This window comes from Oncorhynchus masou, unplaced genomic scaffold (genome assembly GCF_036934945.1).
Source record: "Oncorhynchus masou masou isolate Uvic2021 unplaced genomic scaffold, UVic_Omas_1.1 unplaced_scaffold_1654, whole genome shotgun sequence".
Taxonomy (NCBI): Eukaryota; Metazoa; Chordata; class Actinopteri; order Salmoniformes; family Salmonidae; genus Oncorhynchus; species Oncorhynchus masou.
Genome location: NW_027006659.1, coordinates 116,607 through 122,217, shown reverse-complemented (window position 1 = coordinate 122,217; position 5,611 = coordinate 116,607). Strand labels below are relative to the sequence as shown.

Below are 5,611 nucleotides of genomic sequence, written 5' to 3'. Positions count from 1 at the left end.
ATTTAATTACTTACGGTTGGTACAATGCCGACTGGTCATCTTCCTTGTCTGATTCTTCATCTATAAATCCATCTGTAACTGGGGGTAACACTTGAGCCACTTCCACTTGGCTGAAATATCACACAGATTAACAAACATTTATACAATTTTAACAATCAAACATAATTGGACAACATTTCAAATGAGTTCCAATAGCATGTAACTTGCACATATATTATTTTATCAGTGCTTACCCAGTTACTTGTTCTTCTTTTGGCTTGTTGATCACAAAACCACCCAGTTTTTCAAGATCCTTAATCAAAGGTTGGACTTTGTCCGGTTGTGTCACAACATAGCTGAGTGTTTTGTAGTCAATGATCCTGCAGTGCCAAAGATACTCAATCATCAAATCGCGGGATTTGCTCACTTCCTGGTGAATTTTTCTTTTGATTCTGTCTTCATGCACACTCTGGTGAGATGTATAGATATGTTTTCCTGGTTCTTTATGCAAAATCTGCACACAATAGGGATCCTTCTTTGTATTCTGTAAGACAGTGAATGCACAATCAGTAAATGTAATGAAGTTACTACTTAGTTTTTCTCAGTCGCTTTGGTGCATTTTTCCGCATCATCCGTAGCATGTGCAAAATAATAAGTGCATTTCTCAGAACTATTTGTACAAACTGCAATATACAATATATATGTTTCTAAAGCTAGTCAGTCACTAAAAATCCATAGTACATCTCTCAAAAGTAAATATTCATGCCAATGATCATGTCAGTGTCATCAGAATGATAGTATTACCTGATGTAAACTTTTAGGCTACAGTTTGGATGACAGTTACTGTATTGAAAATGCACAAGGCTGCACTTCTATGGCATATATCAATTTCAACAGTACTATTTACATATGACTGTATGTGGGTTATTGATTGAAAGAGACTGGACAACCCAAAGGGGCACAAAGGGAAAAACAACTAAATTAGAAAGAAACACAGGAAACCACCCCTACGGCACAACTTTGCCTGCAGCACTGTTGTGCTGTCTCTACACATATTCTCATCCACATCACACCGGATATTTTCCTTCCAATGCAACGTGGAAAGAATATTTTGGAATGCCTTATCCATCCTCTGCAGGCATCTACTGTGATGTCCTCACATGCTGCATCCATTGCAGCCTGCAGGGGTGAATAAGGTGGGATGAATTCTATGAGCATCAAGTAGTTACATAGATATATGTTTTACCTGTACATACTGGTATCGTAGCTCCTTAACTCTGTCTATGCTTGACAGTTTATGACAAATAGTTCAACAATTTTGCATGTAATGGCTTATGCAAGGAACTAATATCTAGATGTTTTGAGGGGTAAGATTCAACAGAGAACCATCTACTATATTTTGATCAACATGACATGAGCTGCTATTAGCCCTGCTATTGAGAAAGGCCGTATAAGGATTATCTATAAGGATTATCTGTGTTGAGAAGACAGGCTATGCGCTCACTGCCCACAAAATGAGGTGGAAAACAAGCTGCACTTCCTAACCTCCTGCCCAATGTATGACCATATTAGAGAGACATTAGAGAGACATATTTCCCTCAGATTTTACAGATGAACAAATATTTCAAAAACAAATCCAATTTTGAAAAACTCCCATATCTACTGGGTGAAATTCCAGTGTATATATTCACTTTATATATTATCTACCTCACTTGCTTTGGCAATGTTAACACATGTTTCCCATGCCAATAAAGCCCTTGAATTGACAGACAGACAGACAGACAGACAGACAGACAGACAGACAGACAGACAGACAGACAGACAGACAGACAGACAGACAGACAGACAGACAGTCTCTCTGTCTGTCTCTCTCTGATGAAAAAGGATGATAATAAACTGTGAACAACGATGAAGCCATGTTTGTGGTGATTTATTATTTTAATTGTGTAATTATTGCACATTATCTTTCAATATGTATATCAACAGAAGAGAACTAAATGTTTACAGGCTAGGAAGAACACCTCCAAATGTCACTCTCATATCTCTGCCACAGCACAACCCAAGGGGGTTGTTTTGAGTCCCATCAGATTTCAAGCTGACGGACCTAGTTGTCAAGCCATTCCAAATCTTCTCCTTGTCCACCAAAAGATTTTCTTGACACCCCATAGTCAAATAACAGTTCTTGTTGCACCTGAATGTCTCGTAGGGCAATGAAAAGGATGACGTTCCACACTTTGCCACCCTCTTCTAATTGCTGAAGCTGACCCTTTATGTTGCTTCTCTTTCTGGAATGATTTATCCTACGTCCAAATGTATCCATCTCTGGGTGGCAAGGACAGGGCACAGTCTTTGCATCTATGCAGTAGGTTTTCCCTGATGATTCCTTGTAGAAGTAAAGGAACCCCATCTCGTCATTCTCTGTTGCTTCCAACAATTTTTTCCCCTGCTTCCCTGAGAGTGGGAGACCGTGGTAGTCACAGACAACTTCCCCTTTAGCAAATGGACGTGTCGTCATTACCTTTTTCCTTTATCAGGGTCACTGGCAATGTACAGTCCTTTCCACTTCTGGGACTTCACCAGCTTCATAATTGCCTTGTTGTCTTTAGGTGTGTCAGTGTTAATTGAAGGTTGCCAGTGACAAAGGACAGTCTCCACTTTCACTTTGTTCTTCTCCCAGTTCAGCCTTTCAATGTATCTCTCTACTTGACGTGCAGTGGGTTGTCTTCTGGGGAAGTGTGCTGTAACAAAAAAGAAATGTGTTATTAATAATTTAATTTATTCAATAGTAGAAGCCCTTATCATGTACTACTTTATTTACTGACTAAACAAAGTACATATTTGCAATAATTAATATATCAAAATTGTATTTAGTTTAGGGTATTTTAGCTGCTTCGTACCGATCACATAATCCCGTCTCATTTTCACTTGCTGGCTTCTCCACTTGTCGTAGCAATATCTCTCATGCATTCCTACAATCAGTCGTCTGTCCTTGTTCTTGATTGATTGTCCATCAATTGTGACAGGGAAGTGTTCATAGAATAGTTTCAAGGCCTGGGCCTTATCCAACTCTTTGCAGCTGGACAATGCTCCCTTTCTACTTGTGCTTGCACAGGAGGGGCCTTCAGTCTCAATACTTGAAAAAGGAAAAATAACAACACATTTGTATCTATATGTAGCAGCATTTACAAGACAATGTAAAGTGTAATTTATATAATTTGTGTAAATACTTACTTAGATTCATCGGACATGGCAACTTTGGTGATCAGCTTCATTCCCAGGCAGGCATTGACTGGTGTCTTCATGCGGTAATGCTTTTCAGCTGTAGCAGTTGTATGGGCCAAGTAGTCAGCAACAAGGGCCTTCTGTTGGTCTGTGAAGCTGGCTTTGGTATTTGTCTCCATAACTCGTCTTGCTACCTGGCTCGTGATGTTGGGCAAGTTGTATCTGATGAAAGATCAAGAAAACAGTTTGGTTTCAGAAAACTGTACTGTCAAATAAGTATTGTGGAATGATTAAACAGTGTTCTACTTAACAGTGGTGTACTTACTTGGAATGAAACCTTTGTAGATCATTGGATGGGTTGTAGATCGGGTTCCCGGTTGTGGAAATTAAGAAGCTCTCATCTGCTTCCGTGTCATCAGAGTTCTTAAGAAAAGCTGGTCGAACATATCGGTAGTACACATCAAACCACTGAAAATAAAAACATTAATATCTGTTTAACTGGTTTGTATTAAATCAATCACATTCACAATAACATATTGTAGTAAATATACTTACTGCCTCTTCCTCCTCATCTAACGAAATGGTTGCAACTTGCTGTGTTGCTGTTTTGTGCTTCTTAACACCGATGACAGTCCAATTCTCTCCATCTGGCAACTTGCACGGTTTCCTTGAGAGCCATTCGACCAGCTGCATTTGGAACAGTGACATATTAATAACACATGCCAAAGAAGCAAATACAATTCAACATTATAGCAAATTTATGACATTAGTTAACTTACGGTCATGTTTTTGACCACTCCAGCCGTTTGGAGATGTTTCAGAATGAGCAGAGACTCAAGGTAGTACAGAATGTGCAGTCTTTCAGTTTCCAGCAAGGATTCTTCATTCATGGCCTTCCCAATGATACACAGAAATTCCTTCTTCGCCACCCTCAAAAGTTCCCAACATTCATGTGGTGTCTTCGCAACTGACATCATCTGTGTGTATCTGCACAAAAACAATAAGACATTAATAATACACACTTATTTTAAAATACATTTCTGTGAGGATCAATTTGAAATATATACCTTTTCCCAGTAATTTCCTTAGACACCTGCTTGCTCATGGACTTCTGCAGTTCATTCAAGCATAGGAGGAAATGCTTGCATTGCTCAAACAAGGCTCTGTCTGTCTGAATAAGGCTTGTAATGGCAATGATGTACCGAAGAAATCTCTTCAGATTCTTCATGTAGTTGGCAATGGTTTGCTTCTTCTGTCCAATGTCTGCAAGCTTGGTAAAAAATGATCTGCTTTTTTCCAAGTTATTAACAAAATCCAGCGATGGTTTGTTTGAGTCCATGTAAAACAAAAACCTTGACACATTTGCAACCTGTACATGAAAATGTAAATAATATTAATTACATAGTTAATAACTACTTTATAATCTATTCATTCATATTGAAATATGTAAACAGTAAAATCTCTGTACATACCTCCTGTTTGAAATTGGGAATGTTGTTGTCGTCACGGAGAAATTTCCCAAATCCAGCCAGCAGATCACAATCCAGAGGGTGCTTTTGGTATAAACCACTGCTTTGCATCCCCTTTCTCAGTTTGGTGTCCCATGACTGGCTCAATGGCCTGGAAAATATTTGGTATGCAGATTAGAATAAATAAAATACACCCATGTTTGCTTATATACTTATACGTAGTACTTGCTATTAATGAGTTGATTTCTATTTATTTACTTACGGTTGGTACAATGCCGACTGGTCATCTTCCTTGTCTGATTCTTCATCTATAAATCCATCTGTAACTGGGGGTAACACTTGAGCCACTTCCACTTGGCTGAAATATCACACAGATTAACAAACATTTATACAATTTTAACAATCAAACATAATTGGACAACATTTCAAATGAGTTCCAATAGCATGTAACTTGCACATATATTATTTTATCAGTGCTTACCCAGTTACTTGTTCTTCTTTTGGCTTGTTGATCACAAAACCACCCAGTTTTTCAAGATCCTTAATCAAAGGTTGGACTTTGTCCGGTTGTGTCACAACATAGCTGAGTGTTTTGTAGTCAATGATCCTGCAGTGCCAAAGATACTCAATCATCAAATCGCGGGATTTGCTCACTTCCTGGTGAATTTTTTCTTTTGATTCTGTCTTCATGCACACTCTGGTGAGATGTATAGATATGTTTTCCTGGTTCTTTATGCAAAATCTGCACACAATAGGGATCCTTCTTTGTATTCTGTAAGACAGTGAATGCACAATCAGTAAATGTAATGAAGTTACTACTTAGTTTTTCTCAGTCGCTTTGGTGCATTTTTCCGCATCATCCGTAGCATGTGCAAAATAATAAGTGCATTTCTCAGAACTATTTGTACAAACTGCAATATACAATATATATGTTTCTAAAG

The 5,611-nt window shown here is 38.3% G+C and overlaps 1 long non-coding RNA gene across 1 annotated transcript; it reads right to left on the bottom strand.

Moving 5' to 3' along the window:
* Window positions 1-3,307: 3,307 nt before the first annotated feature.
* On the bottom strand, window positions 3,308-3,817 carry LOC135531799 (uncharacterized). The gene is made up of 3 exons (XR_010454187.1): window positions 3,757-3,817; window positions 3,527-3,669; window positions 3,308-3,423 (listed from the first exon to the last, which is right to left on the bottom strand). It is a non-coding gene; the product is annotated as an uncharacterized LOC135531799 (long non-coding RNA).
* Window positions 3,818-5,611: the final 1,794 nt, after the last annotated feature.